General features: G+C 41.4%; 1 long non-coding RNA gene across 1 annotated transcript in view; it reads right to left on the minus strand.

The window, feature by feature from the left end:
- Positions 1 to 301: 301 nt before the first annotated feature.
- Positions 302 to 20,751, minus strand: part of LOC140715855 (uncharacterized) — a 34,946-nt gene continuing 14,496 nt past the window's right edge. Inside the window, exons 2-3 of the long non-coding RNA XR_012096192.1 lie at positions 8,179 to 8,307; positions 302 to 1,742 (exon numbers count right to left, since the gene is read on the minus strand). This is a non-coding gene — a long non-coding RNA (uncharacterized lncRNA). The remainder of the gene's footprint in view (positions 1,743 to 8,178; positions 8,308 to 20,751) is intronic.

The raw sequence follows: 20,751 nt of genomic DNA on the forward strand, positions 1-20,751 counted from the left end.
CGACCTACTTACTGGTATGTCTTTGGACTGTGGCTGGAGACCTTAGCACCTGGAGGACGGACGGACGCGCGCACACGCACACACACACACACCTACCTCTGATGCTCCGAGCTGTAACAGTGTTGCGCTAACCCCTATGCTACCATGGCACCGAATCTTCTACCTGATGGGAAAGGGGTGAACAGAATATGACCAGGATGGTGAAGCTCCTTGGTTATGTTGGCTTCTTGCAATGTGCAGTACTCAATCATTTGTCTTTGGAACCCATTCTGCAGTGTTGAAACTAATGTCACATCTAAGAAATACTCAAATCCATCTTTATTCACATAATCACTGAGCACTACATTGCAAAAGGAATTAATTAACATAACACAAAGGCAAACTATTACATCCAGTAATAGTACATTCTTTAATATTCTCTTATATTCAATTTAATCTGAAGAATCATTGTAATCAGAGACTAACACAAAAGTTTGTTATACGCAGCCATAAAATATATTTTCTGAGGAGACAAAGAACTTTCCTCATTTTAGGTCTCCACATAAGGCGTCTTGTTTCAACGAGGCTCCCTGTGTCCAGCCAAATGTCCTTCTTTAAATTCTACCCATCAGCACACATCAGCACACAGCACACAAGCTATCTGCCTCATTTTACTCCAGTCAAATATCTTGCTTTATTGAAACAGACCTCTGCTATGCACGGTTAGAGTGGATGAAGTGAAAGATCACTCATTGGTCTCCTGAGAATAAAAAGCTGGGGGTTGAAATAACAGGCCTTGAAATTCTGAAAGCTTTTCAGAAAGTGTGGGAAAGAGAATGCTTCTCATTGAGGAAGAAATACCTAGAAGTGCAAACACAAAGAAATCAGTGATGAGTATGGATGACCATATTCCCCAATAGTGGGAAATATGGCTTACTCCCATAATAATAATAAAAGAATGTATAGATATATTTCAAGGGTAGTTAGACAAGCAAAGTAGACAGCCATACTGAAAGATGAAGGTGAATGGGCCAAATGATCCGTTTTGTGTCTATCCCTTGTCACTCAAAGTAGTTCAATGTCTGGCTGAACATTTGAGAGACTGAGTGGATCAATCTCAGTCCTTTTTCTGATGGTTTACGTACAAATCTATTCCACAACGTTTTCCGATATCCTTGAAGGATGTTCGGAAAGGATAATCTGTTTGCACAGGCATTTTTGCTCATACTACTGCTGCCATCTTCTGGGCATCCCTACCAACCCATGGATCAATGACTTGATTGCTGCCACTGTCCTAAATCAGATTTATTATCACTGATTTTTTTTTTTGTTTTGTGTACTGTACTGTGCAAAGGCATAAAATTTACCATAAATTACATAAATATTTAGAGTAAAAATGTAATAATAAGAAGTAATACAATATCATCAAGGAACTAAATATTCTGGCTAATCTTTTGTTTACTGCTCCACACTCAGTGTTCAAAGTTCAAACTAAATTTATTATCAAAGTACAGAGATGCGCAAATGAAAACAAATTGCAAATTTAAAAAAATTACTGAGAACAAGTTGCAAAGATTCCTTGAAAGTGAGTCTGTCGATGGTAGAACCATTTCAGTGCAGTGGTTATTGAAGATATTCACACCAGTTCAGGGGCTTAATGCAGTGTCTGCTTTACCCAGAATCAATGGTCTCAGCATTAGCATAGGGTCAGAGAAATAGCTTCATTACTTTGTATAGTGGTAGCTGAGAGCAAAGTTGTCAATCTGCAAAGGAAGAAATTGTTGAATAAGTAGAAGGAAAGCATTTTTTGTGTATTTTGTTCCATTGACAAACTGCATATCCAATCATACCCATTCAGAAGTGTATAGAAAGCTGAAATGTTCAGTCATGCAACATGAATACAGGCCCTCTGGCCCACCAATGTCTGTCTCAAACCGTTAAGTTCCCATCCGCATTAATCCCTGATTTCTCCTTGCAAGCTCATTAACCATTAACCCCTCCCTTCCATTGATTGTCCTGACACCCACCTACCCGGGGAAAATTTACAACAGCCAGTCAACCTACCAACCAGAGACACGAGGACGTCTACAGACCTGGACATCCAAAGAAACACACACAAGTGCTGGAGGAACTCAGCAGGTCAGTCAACAGCTATGGAAATGAATAAGCAGTCAGCAATTTGGGACAAGACGCTTCTTCAAGACTGAGAAGGAAGGGCAAAGATGCCAGACCTACCAGCAATCAGCATCTGATTGAAAGCAGAGTAGCTGGATGAAACCTATACAGTCAAAGGGAGAACATACAAACTCCATGAAGAGAGTTATCAAGGCCAACACCATACCCATGTCTCTGGAGAGCTGAAGTTGTAAGGCTAACCACTGTGCAACTTACAATCTTCCATCACAACAATGCTGGAGGAAGTCTGCAGATCAGGGGGCATCTATGGAGGGAAATGGACGGTTCATGTTTTGGTTTGAGATTGGGTGTCCAGTTGAATGGTCTCAACCCAAACCATTGACTGTCCATTTCCTTCCATAAATGTTGCTTGACCCATTGAGTTCCTTCAGATTCTTCTGTGTTGCTCCAGATTTCCAGCATTCGAAGTCTCTAATGTCTCCATGCTCTTCTACAGTGTATTTCTTTAGATTTCCATGATACGCCTGTACTCTGATACAGTAAAGTGCATCAAGGTTTCACACGTAAGTGTCATTATCTTCCTTAGAGTGAAGTGATTGAAGAGGCAACTTATGAATATGTTTAAATTCTGAGAGGCTGTTGGGAAGGATCTTTCCCCTTAGCAGAAACATGAGCAACCAGGAGTCCAAGTATTGAATGATATGATGGAAAATTAGAGGTGGAATTGCAAACAGCTTTATTCCAGTAAACATGCAGACAGGTCTGGAATTCACTGCCTGAACATGTGTTGGAGGCAGAAACCCTCAGGTGAGCCTGGCTGTTGATAATCAGGTTGAGTTAACTATGATATGCACAAAACATCTATGCACAGGTGCAATGAAAAACTTACTTGCAACAACATTACAGGCACATCATATAAGAAGCACTCATAAGAAAATTATGAATTGTGAATAATTAAATATATGTAAATTATGTACAATTTTTACAAGAAGGAGCACTATTAGAATTATAAAGGAACCTATTTTACTGCAAAGTGATCAGTGGTCATAGTGCTGTTAAACTCTAGGATTTGGTTCAATAAATGATAGATTAAAGGGTAGTAGCTCTTCTGGAACCTGGTGGTGAGGGGCTTCAAGCTTCTGCACCCCTAGCTTAATAGTTGCTGCAAGAAGATGGCATGGCCCAGTTGGTGGGGGATCTCTGATGATAGATGATGCATTCTTGAGGCAGCACCTTCAGTAGATATTACCAATGGTGGGGAGGGATCAGCTATTATTGCAAGCCAGACTTTGGACTGAGTTTGAGTTTTGCCAGTGCAGTCAATGCTTATTCCAGAGGAAAAGGTGAGTTGCTGGGGGAACAAGTCAGGCAGCAGCTGGGGAGAGGGAGTGGAATAGAAAGAAGTTGACAATCACGGACTAGAAGGGCCGAGATGACCTGTTTCCGTACTGTAATTGTTATATGGTTAGGTTTTGAAAACTGAAAATATACCAGGGTGTTTGTTGGCCATTTCAGAGGAGTGAGGGGAAATGGTAGAGCAAGTGATGGATAGATCCAGGTGAGGAAGGTTGATTGGCAGATTGAGACAAGTGGGGGAAGGAAAGGCGAAGGTAGTGCTAGAGGGTAGGAGGTGATAGGTGGATGCAACAGAAGGCTGCAGATGATGGAAGATGGAGCATGGAACAGGAGAAGGAGAGGACAGTTGGTGGAGGGGACTCAGTGGGAGGAGTGTGTGATGAAGAGCATTAAGCTACATGGGGGAGGAGGAGAGAAACAAGAAAGGGATAGAGGAAGGGCAGGTCACCTGAAACTGGAGAATTCAGTGTCCATGCCATTAGGATGCTGACTACCTTGGTGTCTCCATGCTTTAACCAAGTTTGGCTGATTTGTTCTTACCATATATGTCCACTGCCACACAGGGGATGCTACAGAGAGAGAGAAAGCTGGGGAAGTTCGGTGGGGGGGGGGGGGGGGAATTCCAGGTTCTAACAGACCCAGAGGTGGTTTGAATAAACTGCCACATGTGCAAGAGGCAAGAGGATGTGCAAGGGTCTGAAGTCTCTAGAGTTTAGAAAAATGAAAGGAGATGCCATTGAAAAAATATAGATTTCTCATGGGGTTTGGCTGAGTGAATGCAGAGTTAATGGCTATCCAGAGCCAGCAGTCATCATCTCAATATCAGTGTCTGAGCTGAGAAAGAATTTCTTCATTCAATAGTGGCGAGTCTTTGAAATTGATTTCCCAAGATATGGAGGTTCAGCCACTGAGGTTATTCAAGATAGCGGGCAACAGTATGTTAGAGAGCATTCTGATTGGCTGCATCACGGTCTGGCACAGAGACTCCAATGCACAGGGTCACAAGAGGCTGCAGAAGGTTGTAGACTCAGATAACTCCATCACAGGCACACCCATCATACCACTGAGGACATCTTCAAGAGGTGGCACCTCAAGAAGATGGTATCCATCCACAACATCCAGAATGTACCCTCCTCTCATTGTCACTGTTAGGGAGGAGGTGCAGGAATCTGAAGACCCACACTCAACATTTCAGAAACAGTTTGTTCCCCTTTACTCTCTGATTTCTGAATGGTTCATTAACCCATAAACACCACCTATTATTCATTTATTTTCACAATATTTATTTATTTTGTATTTTAGAATTATCTTACATATTTGCACTGCAGTGCTGCCACAAAACAAGACAATGATAATGCACTTGACTCTGATTCTGTTAAAATCAGCCTTGAACATACCGGATGAAGAAGCAGACAAGAAGGGATGAATGGCCTACTCCTGCTTCTATTTTTCATGTTCTTGAGGAAGATTAAAAAGTCCATATTAATTATTTTTTCAACTTTGTCCTTGGTGAGTTAACTCCAGTAAAAAAATAACTACATACTCAAGAGTATTTTCTGTTCTCAACCCACATACTTTGATTAGTTTCAAACCTAAATGTGCTGGTTGGAACGTGCAGCCAATCTGTGCCTGCTCTTTATGTAAGACAAAATGATGCCACTGATTTGTGCAGTGATCCGTCAGGTATGTTTGTACAAAGAGCAACCTGTTCTCACTGATAGTTTGATCTTGTCAGTTGTTTCAAAGGAAAAAAAAATTCAGCTATGCATATTCATTGCTGTCTTGGGAACAATAGTCACATTGCATGAATTCTTGTGAAAACTCTTCTGTTTACCTTCTTTGTGTCATTTATGGAAATTATTTTGTTTTTTAAATAGAAATCCATCTGTAATGGGCCAGGGCTTTTGCTTGCAAATCAGTTTCCATTGAAAGCCTGGTGTACACAATTGGCTGGGCTGGGACATACCAAGCAACCTCTCAACTACAATCCCCAGGAACGAGGGTCCTTCAACAACAAGCACCTTTAAATTTCTGAGTGTTGACATACTGGATGAACTGTCCTGGATGCAGTACGTAGATGCAATTACACGGAAGGTACTCCAACATCATTACTTTCATAAAAAGTTGAGGTTTGACTTGCCATTAAACACTCCAACAAATCTCTACAGATTTACTGTTGGAAATGGCCTTAACTAGTTGTCAGATGGCCTGGTGTGGCAGTTTAAAATTGCAGGAATATAAGAAGCTGCAGAGAGTAGAGAACTCTACCCAACACCTCAGAGGCACATCCCTCCCCAGTATCAACAGGAGGTGCTACATCAAGAAGGCAACATCCATTATCAAAGATTCCCACCATCTAGGTTATACCGTCTTCTCACAGCTAACATCAGGTACAGAAGGCAGAAGCCCAAACTACAAGGTTCAAGACTAGCTACTCCCCTCCAGCTACAGTATCTGGTTCTTGAACCAACCTGCATAACCCTAATCTCGACCTCAATACAGCAACACTGTCACCGCTTTGCATGACAGTGGATTTAGTTATGCTCTAACTGTGTTCTTCCTTGTAAAAATTGAATATAATGATTGTTTCATTTATGCTTTTTCCTTGTGAATGGTGTATCTGATAGTACATGCCTGTGATACTGCTGCAAGTAAATTTTTATTGCATCTGTGTATAAGACAATAAACTCAGCTTTGAGGTTTACCCTACACCTGGGATCAACAATACCCACAGCCAATAGTGGAAAACAGACAGTGAAGGAATTTCTTCTCTGGACACCTGGAACAATGGGAATTGTCAATGAAATAAGCTCCCATAGAAGCCTACTGGCTAAAAACTGGTGAATCGTGAATGGAATTAGCACAGATGGGTTCTAATGGTCAGCATGAACATAGCGGACAGAAGGGATCTTTTCTGTGCTGCATGGCTCTCTCTGATTCAATAAAATTATTTTGTATTAGACATGAAAAATAAACCAAAGTTTGCATTGTTGACTAACTTGGAAGTTGAGTAAAGAATGAGAAGCTTGTATTTTGCTGCCCAGAGCCATTTTACAGGAGCATTAATCCAGCTTGGGATGACATGGAAGAGCTGCTGTCCTGCAGGTCCAGTTCCCTGGGTTTGATCCCAACCTTGGGTGCTGTCAGTTTGCATGGAGTTTGCACGTTTTCCCTGTCATCACCTGGGTTTCCCCCTGCTGGTCTAGTTCCCTCCCCCATCCGAAAAGGTGTGCTGGTTGGTAGCTTAAATGGCCTCTGTACATTGTCCTTGATGTGTAAGTGAGTGGTTGAATCTGGATGGAGTTGATAGTAATGTGGAGAGACTAATATGTGATCAGTGTAGATTAGTGTAAGTAGGTGTTTGAAAATCAGCCAGGATGGTGGGCTGAAGGACCTGTTTCTCTACTGGTTGACTTTCAGAGAAAACTAAAAGTTTTGTTAAAGAAGTAAGTTTTAAAATGTATTATAAATGTCAACCCAGACAGAAAGAGGTAGAACATGATCAAGGGAATCTTAGAGATCAGGATATCTGGAGGTGAAGATACAGACAGCAGTAGTGAGCCCATGGAAATCAGGAGAATGAAAGGAACAGAGATCTGGGAGCTTGGTGGAGTTTTAAGAGAGTGTAGATACAGAAGAATGTAAAAACTAAGAAGAGAATTTTAAAAGTTTAGAAAAAGCCAGATTGAGCAAAATTTCAATTTACTAAACCACATATTGCATTAATCCTATTCAAAGATGCATCACACATCACTCGATAATAAGTAGAACATCCAGTCACACTTTTATGGAAGTGTGTTGCTGTTTTATCAAGTTTATCAATGTTCTTCGCACTTGCACATCAACCACAATGATGCAAGTATCTGACCACGGTAGTGGTTGAACCTTGTGATTCAGAATCATTCCGCGTGACAGACCTGTAAAAATATCCACAGACTGTGATGGGCTGAACTGAGTCCACAACAGCAGTCACTCCTGGCTTTAGTCTCCCCCCTCAAAGAGGAAACATTCTCTCCACTCCCACCCAGTCTACTCCTCTCAAGATGTTATGTTTCATTCAGGACACCTTACTCTTCCAACAAATGCTAGTCTAATCCTCCCAAACCACTGACTTATCCATCGCCATATGTTGTTTTTTAACATAAGATAACTTGGAATGTTGGAAAATAGTTCAGGAATGAAATGCAAAGTTATCTATGGAACAAGAACTGTTCAATGCATTGGCACTGTGAAACTTTCAGTTTCTTCATATACTTTCAGAAAACATTCTGATAGAAATCCAAGTCATAATGCTGATTTACTTGGGATTTAAGTTCTTACAAGTACTCCAGGGTTCAAAATTACTCAAGACTATTTATTCATGTTGAACACTTCCAAGAAAATTTTTGAGTAGCTTTCAAAATCTTTAAAATTCTAAGAAGGCAGAGGAGAATCGAAAATCCACAAATTTTGCCCAATCTGCTGAGTAATTCTAGCATTTTCAGGCTTTATTTCAGAGTTTTAACAATAAAAACATTTTGTTTTTGGAACACTTTTAATACTTGGAAAAAATATCGAAGTTGTTATGCCTTGAAAGAGATTTTTTTAATAGTTGCAGAAAAGATTTTAAGTTGACAAACTATTGCAGAATGCAGATGCAAGAGAAATACTTATTAACAAAGTAAAGTTTCTCCTTCTACAAAAAAACAAAGAAAACCGTCTGCCTACCTCATCATATCTGGTGCAAGATCTTCCAATGAGTTCACTCTGTAAGCACCAGGCAATTAAATGAAGTTCTCTGTTGCTACTTGAACTCCATCTTGCAATAGATGTCAACACACAAAATGTAGAGCTGAACTGGGGAAACACAAAAAGTGCTGGAGGAATTCAATGATTCAGAAAACTTCTATGAAGGGAAATAGCCAGTCATCAGGACCTAAATTGTCAATTGCCCATTTCCCTCAACAGATATAGCCTAACCCATTGAGTTCCTCAGCTTTTATTTTAATGCTTTGCTTCAATTCCAGCATCTATAATCACTTGAGTCTCCAATTAGCTGAACGGACAATAGCAACATTTGAATTCTGACACTCAAGGACACGGGCATGAAAATCCCAAAATTACTGTCAGGTTTATGAAGAGATAAACGCAAGCTCCAATCGTTTTCCGGCTGCTCCTCCTGCAAGGTGATATAAGCTTAGCTCAAAGACTGCCTTGTGCAATAATTGTGTAAAAGGATTTACTGTTTGTTTGCAAAGGTTGGTGAATCAATAGAGTGGATGTGGAGAGGATATTCCTAAGGTAGGGGAGTCTAACAGAGGACACAGCCTCAGAGAACAGAGATGGGGAGGAATTTATTTAGCCAGAGAGTGGTGAATCTGTGGAATTAATTGCCACAACTGGCTGTGAAGTCCAAATCAGTGGGTATATTTATGGCAGAGGTTGATAGATTCTTGAATAATTAGGGCATGAAGGGATACAGGGAGAAGGAAGGAGATTGGAGCTGAGAGGGAAAATGGATCAGTCATGATGAAATGGTTGAGCGGACTCAATTCTCCTAATTCTGCTCCTATATATTATGGTCTTGTGGAATCCGTAGAACTTTTCTTTAGCACTGGTGCTCCTGCACTGTGAAGCAAATATTTGGAAAAACAATCTTATATTGCAGGAAGGCTTTCAACGTGCAGTCATCAGAATTTCATTCATCTGTATGCTGATCATTTAATTGAATGATATTGGCCTTCACAAGCACAAGCTTATTAAAACAGGCCATGTGGCAGTGAAATCAATAGACAGCATCCATATTCCATCCCTGCATTTATTTAATTACTGCTTGTGGCTTTATGCTGTTCACATCACTGCCCTCCTCATTGTTATTATTGGAAGAAGTCCGGACCAGACATTCTTTTCCCCTTGTTATCTCTCGCCTGTAGAAATAACTTTGCTGAGCAGATTATACTCATTGATTGAACACAGGCATCTGTTCTAAGTTTCACCTTGTAACAGAGAATTAGCTGATGGTATCCAGGCTAATCATTCTGTAGCATCTGATAGCCTACAAGTCCTCGCTAATCAATTGGCAGACCCATGCCCAAGAGAAAGAAGCTAAAACTAATATAAAAATCCTGCTTTACTCTGTGACAGAAAATTAATACCTTGGGTAAAATCTGTAACTCGTCCTATATTTTTATAGCCAATTAATTCACTACTCAAAGACTTCTGCAATAAAGCCCTCAAATTAAGCTATTTATTAAATTGTTATCCCAGGACTGTAATTATTATCTGGAATGAAGTAGTAGGGTAAGATTCTGAAAGGCAAAAGTTGCTTTAACCTTGTATGAATCAATAGTAATGAAGGTTTTAAAGTGTCTTTCAGGATTCAGCCTGCACTGAGTTAAGTGGTCTGAATAAGGGCTGTTTTATGAGCAGGGCGATGTGATGAAGGGAGTGCTAAGGCTTGGAACAATTCATAGAACAGGACGGCAAACAAAGGGCCCTTTAGCCTACGATGCTATGCCAACCTTTAAACCTATTCCATGATCAACCTAACTAACACCAGGCCAAAATCCTTCACTTTCCTTTCATCCATCAGTTTCTTAGGTGTCACTAATGTATCAGACTCTACCATCTCCCCCAGCAATGCATTCCAGGCACTTTACACTCTCTGTGTAAAATAAAATCTAACTCTGACTCCTCCCCTCATCTTAATCTTAGCCTCTTCCCAGGGGCTGTTGTGCAGCTGAATAATGCTGTACCCTGGATTGCTAATGGCCTTTAAGTGTTATTGACTGAAGTCACCTGTCGCACATAAATATGGTTGACTCTTTTTTTAATTAAGCCATACTGCATGAATGTAAATATCTGTTTTGCACGGACTGGAGTAGCATTACAATCTCTTGTCTTGAGCAATGACAATAAAGTTCTATTCTATTCTTCCCTAAACGTTCTTCCACTCACCATAAAAGAATGTACCCTGGTATTTGCCATTGCTGACCTGGGAAAAAGATGCTGGCTGTCCACTCAATTTATGCACTCAGAATATTATATCCCTCAATCAAGTCACCTCTCATCCTCCTTCACTCCAAAGAAGAAAACCCCAGGCTTGCTCAACCTTTCCTCATAGGACCTGTTGTCTAATCCAGGAAAATCTCCTCCGCACCCTCTCTAAAGCTTCCATCACTTTCAAAAATGAGGCAACCAGAATAGAACACAATGCTCCATTCATCTTAGAATTCCCTTCACGGAAAAGTGCACAGCATTCCCAGACCTAATTCCTACCCACTGACCTTTACTGTGAGGAGGGAATCTTATCGGACTGTTTACAACCACAGCGACAATGTTCATCAGTGCAATGGCCATGTGGGTGAAGTTCACTGAGTGTAAAATGGGATATCTAAAATGGGCAATGGAAGAATAATCTGAGTTGGTTCCCAGTTACCTTTCTGGGACAGATGGGACATAGGGATATTTGGCAGAGATCCCAAAACTCGGAGCTGAGAACACTTGGGGGAGCAAAAGAAATACAGGAGGAGCCATTCAACCATCGAATAGCAAAAATCTGACACGAAGTGGTTCAGGTGAAAGGAAAGGATTTTACAAAAACAATATACCACCTTACATGACCTCAGGGCACCTTGAAATATTATAAAGTTAGACAAGCTCCAACAAATGGCAAACTAATGGCAAACTATATGAGGACAAACTAAAAACACGGAACAGTACAGCCTAGGAACAGGCCTTTTGGCCCACAATGTCTGTGACAAACACATTGCAAAATTAAACTTGGTTTCTTCTGCCTGTGCATGATCCATATTTGTCCATTCCCTGCTTATTCGTGTGTCTACTTAAAAACCTCTTAAATGCTAATATCATATTCTCGCTGCAGCCTGTACATTCTCCCCGTGACCGTATAGGTTTCCTCCAGATGCTCCGGTTTCCTCCCACAGTCCAAAGATGTACCAGTTGGTAGATTAATTGGTCATTTTAAATTGTCCCGCGATTAGGCCAGGATTAAATCGGGGGTGGGGGGGTGTTGCTGGGCAACGCGGTTCAAAGGGCCGGAAGGGCGTATTCAGTGCTGTGTCTAAATAAATAAAATAATAAATCATATCTGCTTCCACAAACACCCCTGGCTGCCTGTTCTAGGCACATCTTTCCCCACACATCTCCTGTAAACATAACCATAAATGCATGCCCTTGAATATCTGACCTTTCCTCCCTGAAGAACGCTATCTATCCTTTGTCTCTGACCAATTTTACAAACTTCTGGCTCAGCTGGTCAATTCCAGAGCAGAAGGGAAGATCAATTCTTCCTCAGGATGCACTGCCCATTGTCCAATAGAGACAGGGAACCAGCCCAGGCTTCTCACCTCCTAGGATGTTTGCTGATCCCGATTGGGTTATTGGTATTAGTTTATTAATGCCATATGTACCAAGATATAGTGAAAAATCTTTGTTAGCATACTATCCAGGCAGATCATACCATTCATCTGTACATCAAGGTAATAGAATTAAAACAAAATGCAGAATATAACATAGCAGCTACAGAAAGAGTGCAGTGCAGGTGCATGGCTGCTCCCTGTGAAGGGTATCTTATGTTCTCCTTGTGACCACATGCTCTGGTTTCCTCCTACATTCTGAAAATGTACCAGTTAGTAGGTTAATCAGTTACATGGGTGCAATTGTGCAGCATGGCACATTGTACTGGAGGGACCTCTTACACTGTTGTGTCTCTAAATTAAAATAAATCAAGGTAAAATAATTCCCAGGGTCATGGCAAGTTACTTCGAGAGATCTCCTGTTAAATTCCCATCCGGATTCTTTCTAAATCTCTTCCCTTTTAACATAATTCTATGCAACACGCACAAAATGCTGAAGGAACCCAGCAAGTCAGGCAGCAACTATGGAAAAGAGTAAACAGTCGACATTTTGGGCCGAGACACTTCTTCAGGACTGGAAAGGAAGGAGGAAGGCGTCAGAATAAAAAGGTGGGGGGAGGGTAAGGAGGATAACTAGGAGATGATAGGTGAAGACGTGAGTGAAAAAGGTCAAGGGTTGAAGAAGAAGGAATCTTCTAGGAGAGGAGAGTGGGCCATAGAAGAAAGGGAAGGAGGAGGGAACAAAGGATAGGCAGGTGAGAAAGGTAAAGCTGAGAGTGGGGAACAGAGGAAGAGGGGAGGAGGGAGGGAAGAATTTTTTTATTGGAACGAGAAATCGATATTCACATGCCATCAGCTTGGAGGCTACCCAGACTGAATATAAGGTGTTGCTCCTCCACCTGAGGGTGGCTTCATCTTGGAACAACAGGAGGCCATGGATGGACATGTCAGAATGGGAATGAGAATTATAATGCTTGGCTATCTGGAAGTTCCACTCATGGTGGATACATTCTCATGTTTTGGAATCTATGTGCTTTAGTTTTATCTACGTATGTCTGATTTGAGGAAATGTCTCCTACAGTCTAGCCCACTTCAGTTTATATATCTCAATAATGAAGGAGTAACCCCCTTCACTCCAGGGAGAAAAGACCTAGCCTCTTGGATGAGGTTCTGCTTCCATAAATGGAAGCATTCATCGAGTAAGAGGGAATAGTTTGCAGGAACCATTTCCAGACACTGTAAGAATATAAACATCATGGTGGTTAGTTCCCCAAGCAGACCAGAGTGAAGAGCAATCAAGAATCAATAGTACTTCAATCGTTGCTGCAGAAGTAAACTTGACCTTGTGTCAAGTCTTTAAAAGTATGATGGCATTTACTGGTGAGCCTACATAATCATTGTAATCACTGATGAACACTAATCTTGGTAATGCCATGCCTGTAGATGTCTATCATAGGTACTGTTACAAATTCTGGAAAGCCAGTGTCTGTACTACATCAAAATTTGAGGAGATTTGCTTCAGATCGTTTACGGCTGCAGTGGGTTTTAGATTCAGCCAGCTGCAGTGTGGACACAACTCTCTCCACTACTAAGGACATCTTCAGAAATCAGTGCCTCAAGAAGGTAGCATCCATTGTGGAGGATCCTCACCACCCAGGAGAAACCCTCCTCTCATTACTAACATTACGGTGGAGGTACAGGAGCCTGAAAATGCCCTCTCAACATTTTGGAACACCTTCTTCCCCTCCGCCATCACATTCCGAATGGTCCATGAACTCGTGTACGCACCTGCTATTCCTCTTGTGCAAGATTTTATTTTCCTCATTTTATTCTGATTCAGACTCAGTATGAAACGGAAATGGTCTGCCCTAATAGATAGATACATGCTAAATTGATCCCAAAGGAAATTACAGTGTCATAGTAGCATTACACGTGCACAAACATACAAATGTACAAATATTAGAACAGAAGCAAGAAAGCAAAATTAAGTTACCTCAAACAGTCTGACAGGAGGGGGTCATCACTTCTCTGGCTATAGGTTGACTCATTATGGAGCCTAACGGCTGAGAGTAAGAATGACCTCATATAGTGCTCTTTGGAGCAACATAGTTGTCTTAGTCTATTTCTAAAAGTGCTCCTCTGTTCAGACAAGGGCGGATGCAGAGGCTGAGAAACATTGTCCAGAATTACTAGGATTTTCCGTAGGGTCCTTTGTTCTACCACAGCCTCCGGTGTTTCCAGTTTGACTAATTTGGGATGAGGGACTTTCAGGACTTCTTTGGGCACCAGCACAGCCCCAAAATCAGGCTCATTCTTCTTAAAAATAATGAGAAATCAATGGGGTCAGTTCAGCTTCCTCAAATGTCTGCTGGCCGTACTGTGTTGTGCAAAACCACTTCTGCCAAATTCACAAAACCTTCTGAATGCATCAAGTCGTGCATTTGCCACAACATGTCACGTTGAGGTCAACAACATGTTGAGGTAAAAATTATAGCAGCATCTTCAGCGATCACTTCAGACATGAGGATATGTTCATGCAGATTAAGATTAATGGAAGATGTACTCAGGGGCTTCCTCTCATAGCCATGTGACAGCAATCAGTGTGGAAAGTGAAAAGCAAACTTTTGTTATAATTGGAGGAACGAGCAGAACACAAACCAGAATTCAATACCCACCATGTTTACACTCTCTGGCTTCTTTATTCGGTACATCCTGTAGCAAATAAAATGGCCACTGATTGACTGTTCGTGATCTTCTGCTGCTGTAGCCTAACCATTTTCAAGGTTCGATGCATTTTACGTTCTGAGATGCTCTTCAGCACACCACTATTATCATGTGTGGTTATTTGAGCTACTATCACCTTTTTGTCAATTTGAAACAGTCTGGCCATTCTCCTCCGACCTCTCTCATTAACGTGTTTTCGCCCACAGAATTGCTGCTCACTGGATCATTTTTTGGGTTTTTTTTTTGCACCATCCTCTGTACACTCTAGAGACTGTTGTGTGTGAAAATTCCAGGAAGTCAGCAGTTTCTGAGATACTCAAACCACCCCAAAAATGGCACCAGCAATTATTCCTTAGTCAGTCACTTAGATCACATTTCTTCCCCCATTCTGATGTTCAGTCTGACCGACAACTGAACCTCCTATGTTTGCATGCATTGAGTTGCTGCCACCTGATTGGCTGATCAGATATTTGCATCAGAGAGCAGGTATACCTGATGAAGTGGCCAGTGAGTGTATTTCGGTGATAACAAACCTGATTCTGATTCTGAATCTAATCCACTCAGTATGAAAAGGAAATAGACTGAACTAATTTGGGTTGAGGGTTTTTCAACACATCTTTGGGTGCCAGCACAACCCCAAAATCAGGCTCATCCCTCCCTCAAATTAAGAACAATCAGTGAGGTCAAATGCCCCGCTGGGCGTACTGTGTTGTAAAAAAAACCACTTCAACCCAACTCACAGAAACTTCTGGATGCGGCACCTTGTGCCCTTGTCACAATATACTTTCATTTGAGGTAAAAATGATAGTAGCATCTTCAAAGATAACTTCAGACATGAGGATATGACTTAAATATGTGCATGCAAATTAACATTAATGGAAGATACACTGGAGACTTCCTCTCATTGCCGTGTGACAGCGATCTGCATGGAAAGTGAGAAGCAAAATTCTGTTTAAATTGCAGGAATGAGCAGAACACAAACCAGAATTCATGACCCTTCATATTTATAACACAGCCATTAAACCAAAGTTGCTTCTAAGTTCAAAAATCTATGCAAACTTGCTAAAGTTTAAAAAAAGAAGTCTTGTCATTTTCATTACAAACACTGAATGAAATTCCAACGAAGCTTTGAAAGAATTACATCGGGATCGTACCACCACAGATGCAAATGCTGTGAGATTTAACCAAGTCTTACGGGGCTTTAATCGAGCTCTTTGTTTCTTCCTCTGAGTACGTGCAAAACGTATCCTAACCATCTTCTTTATGTTGCTGTGTTGATTTTCTTAGTGATATAGTTATTTAGGAAGATTATCATGAAGCCTGAGTTTATTGAGATTTAGGAATGTGAGAAAGTGGAAAAATACCATGTATTTTTGAAGCAATTTTCATGATCGCAAGATATCCCAAAGCACTTGACAGTACGTAAAAAAAATTCAAGTATAATCATAATAAGATCCTACAAACAGCAGTGAATCTATGATCAAGCTTTCTAATTTGGTTGTTCAATGAAAGGTAAACATGGGACCACTTGAGTTCTTCAACAATTGTAAGAGTATTTTGCTTTGATTTAAAGTTACATTTGAAATACTGTAGAGCTGAAGTTAGTCCTCTGTTCACATGTCCTCTATTAGTCCTCTATTCACCATTTCTGCCCTGGGAAAAAAGTCTTTGGCTATCCGCTTGAACTATGCCTTTTAATTGAAGATACACTGAGGCACTACATTATCGTTTCGAAATACCTGTTCGAATACAACAGTGGAAATGTTTGGATTGTGCATTGAGCAACAGGCACAATGACAGAAAAGGACCTGGAATACACAAACAAGAATCCTCAATGCTTGTTGGCTTTGCCATTCGTGGAAATAGCAGCCATAAAATGCCAGGGAATTTTATTTTTAACCAGCCACTGTATGAGAATAGCCTGTAATCAAAGGACATTTTCCGAAACATTACCCAAAAATTTCACATGGCAGCAAGTGGCACAATTCTCCATTGTAGAGGATCCATCCTCATTCCCAATGCAATGGTTCTTTGGAAGACGCCAAGTGCTACACTGATCAGAGAAAAATAACATGTGGCAACAGCTTACAAATCTAAATACAGGGCAACTGATCAGAGCATTGTTCAGAATCAATATCAGGTTTAACATAACTGGCATATGTGGTGAAATTTGTTGTCATGCAGCAACAGTACATTGCAATAAATAAAACAAAAGCTGTAAATTACAACAAGAAGTAAATATATGTGTGTGTGCGCGTGTGTTAAATTAAATGATTAATGCAAAAAGAGAGAAACAAAAGTAGTGAGGTAGTGTCCATGGGTTGATTGTCCAAACGTCCATCATGTACATTAAGAATCTGGTGGCAGAGGGGATGAAGCTGTTCATGAATTGTTGAGTGTGTGTCTTCAGGCTCCTGTATCTCCTCCCTGATGGTAGCAATGAGAAGAAGGCACGTCCTGGGTAATGGGGTTCCTTAATGATAGATGCCGCCTTTTCAGGCATTGCTCCTGGAAGTTGTCCTGGATACTATGGGGCTGCTGCCTGTGATGGACCTGACTGAGGTTACAACTTCCTGCAGCTTATTTCAATCCTGTACAGTGCCCTACCCACCCCCCCCCCCCACCCATACTAGACGGTGATGCAGCCAGTTAGAATGCTGTCCATGGTACATCTGTAGAGTGTCCTTGGGTACATACCAAATCTCCTCAAACTCCTAATGAAATATAGCCCTTGTCATGTCTTCTCTGTAACTGCATCAATATGTTGAGCACAGGACAGATGCTCCAACCTGTTGACAACCAGGAATTTGAAATTGCTCAACTTTTCCACTTCTGATCCCTCAACGAGGACTTGTGTGTGTTCCCTTTCTGAAGTCTACGGTCAATTCTTTGAGTGCATGTTTGTTGCTACATACCACTTAATCAGCTGATCAGTCTCACTCCTGTACATCTACCCATCACAATCTGAACTTCTTCAACAGTAATTGTGTCATCAGAACATTTCTAGATGGCATTTGGGATACGCCTAGCCACACAGTCATGGGTGCAGAGAGAGTAGAAAAGTGGGCTAAGCGCACATTCTTGAGGTGCTCCAGTGTTGATTATCAGCAAGGTGGAAATGTTATTTCTGATCCACACAGATTATGGTCTTCAGGTGAGAAAGCCAAGGTTCCAGTTGTAAAGGGAGGTACAGAGTCCCAGGTTTTGGAGCTTTTTGATCAGATTTGTGGGAATGATTGCTTTAAACAATGAGCCATTGTCAATAAACAGCATCCTGACATGAGTATTGTCCAGGTAATCCAAAGCCGTGTGAACAGCCAGTGAGATTGCATCCACAATGTGGCAATAGGTGAATTTCAGTGGATCCAGGTCCTTGCTTAAGCAGGAGTTTGTTCTAGCCATAAAAAATCTCTCAAAGCACCTAATCATCACAGCTGTGAGTGCTACTGGACGATAGTCATTAAGGCAGCTCACCTTGCTCTTCTTGGGCACTGGTATAATTATTGCCTTTTTGAAGCAGGTGGGAACTTCTGACAGTGGCAATGAGAGACTGAAATGTCTTTGAGCACACCTACCTGTTAGTTGGCACAGGTTTTCAGAGCCCTGCCAGCTACATCATTGGAACCTGTCACCTTGCAGGGGTTCACCCTCTTAAAAGAGGTTCTGATGTCAGCCTCTCAGACAGAGCTTACAAGGTCATGGAATGCTGTAGAGATCCTCACAACTGTAATTTTATTCTCCCTTTCAAAGCGTGCATAAGAAGTATTAAGCTCATCTGGGAATGAAGCATCACTTGCATTCATAATGTTAGGTTTTACTTTGTAGGGAGAAGTAGCCTGCAAATCCTTCCAGAGTAGATGTGCATCCAATTCCACCTCTAACCTTGATAAGAATTGTGGTTTGGAGATAGCTCTCTGTAAGTCAAACCTGGCCTTCTTGTATAGTCCTGGATCACCAGACTTGAATGCCGCAGATCTCGCCCTAAGCAGACTCCAAATCTGGTTCATCCAAGGCTTTTGATTCGGGTGTGTATGGTATGTTCTCACAGGCAAACACTCATCCTCAGATGTTTTCGTTCAGCCAGTGACAACTGTGGTGTATTAATTCAGACTTGGAGATAAATCCCTGAGTGCTGTCCAGGCCACTGACTCAAAGCAGTCCTGTAAGTGCTCCTGCACCTCCCTTTTCCGCATTGGGGTAGTACAAGATAACTAATAGCAGAGTGCAGAATAGAGCTCAACAACTACAGAGAAAGTTCAGTGCAGGTATGCCTTAAAGTACAATATCATAACAAGGTAGATTGTGAGGTCAAGACTCCATTTTATTATACTAGGGAATTATTTAATAGTCTTACTGTGATGTACTGTGCTAGATTTATGACTCTTCAGTTTCTTGAGATCATGGGCAGAGTAGTTGCCATGCCAAGCTGTGACCTAGCCATATAAGATGCTTACTGTGATATATCAATGAAACTTGAAAAAGGACCTAGTGCTTTCCCACCAGATATAATGAATAAACTCTTCTCAGTCTTCCAGTCACATACAGGTATCAATTTTAACCAATGTTTCTTTGACAAGCTCTGCCATCTTCAATGGGGACGATGTCTGGGCATGTCTAGCCCGATGTTATTTATATTCCTATCATCAGTCCTCCTTCAAACAGCTTTTTGCTATCACGCTTTATTTGCAATTAGTTGTCACACAGAGTTGCATTCTTATCAGAAATAGGAGCATATATAAAGTGGATGGTAGCAGCTTTCTCCCCAGGGTAAGGAAGTCCAGAGCTAGGTGACATAGGTTTTGGGTGGAAGGGGAAAGATTTGAATGGGACCTTAAGGGACAACTTTTTCAATCAGAAGATGGCGAGTATATGGAACCAGATGCCACAGGAAGTGGTTGAGGCAGATGTAACAGTATCATTTAAGAAGCATGTAAATAGGTACACGGAGAGGTGGAGCTTGGAGGGATATGAGCTGAATGTAAGAAATTGGGGTTAGCTGTGTGGACAGCATGGTTTGTTTGGGCCAAATAGCCAGTATCCATGCTCTATAACTCTCTCTAACTCTACAGTTCACCATGAAGAATATTCTGCCGAGCTGCTGCCTTTGCAGGCAATGGGCACCACTGTAGCAGAGGGTAATCAGTGATTCTTATCGAACTACTAAGGTGATTTCACAACCACACAAAAGTGAAACACCCAGGGGTGCCTTCATAGAGTCAGAGGTGTGATACTGTCTCTGTTGGCTGATGTTAACAGCTGAATTTGTGCAAGGCTGATATCAACAAAACCAGGCTTTCTGCAAATCTCGCAGAGACAGGCTCCTTTCTGAGATCAGTTTAATATTTTTCAGCAAAAAGCAGTCTGCTTGAGGAAATCAGTGGGTCGAGCAGCATCCGTGAGGAGAAAAGAAACCCAGCACAAGACTGATGTGGATCTTGACTTGAAGTGTCAACAGTTCTTCCCCTGCCCATTGTGTTCCTCCAACAGATTGTTGCTCCAGTTTCAGCATCTATAGTCGCTTGTGTCTCCAGTCAATGTGATTGCAGTTTCTTGCCGAGTCCAGCAATGGATCTAATACTGTGATACTAACTTCCTAAGAAGAATGAGAGATGGAACTGGACTGGCATTCAACAGAAAGAATTTGTCACTGAAAACCTGGTTTGAGTAGTGTATCTTGGCCTGGAGAGAATCCTAAAAGTCACATCAAGTTACACCATAAGTGCACTCATCTGCCATGCCTTGCAAGTGGCACAGCTTGCAGTGTCTCAATTCCAGAGATCCAGGTTCTATCCTGACCTGTGACAATGTCTATGTGGAGACAGCATGGTCTTCCTGCCCAGTTTCACCTGTCTGGCAAAAGATTTGAGGGTTGCTAAGTATATTTCTCACTGCAAGCTGCCCTATTATGTGGACGAGCAGTGGGATAGGCTATCAGGATAATTAGTGTAGAATGAGATTGTCCTGTGAGCCAGCATAAACATGATGGAGTAAAATGTCCTCCTACATTGTGAAGAGATCTGGATGTTGGGCAAAGGGCGAGATTTGTCTACAGAATCTGTTTATGCATTTTGTTTTAAATAAAAGTGAACTTAACCATGTAAGAGTTGAGAAGAAAGTGCTCACATTTATGTCCTGGGGTGATATAATTTCCATCACTTCCAACTGGAAAGACCTTTGTTCTTGGTACAGATCAAATATT

Source organism: Hemitrygon akajei, chromosome 2 (genome assembly GCF_048418815.1).
Source record: "Hemitrygon akajei chromosome 2, sHemAka1.3, whole genome shotgun sequence".
NCBI lineage: Eukaryota > Metazoa > Chordata > Chondrichthyes > Myliobatiformes > Dasyatidae > Hemitrygon > Hemitrygon akajei.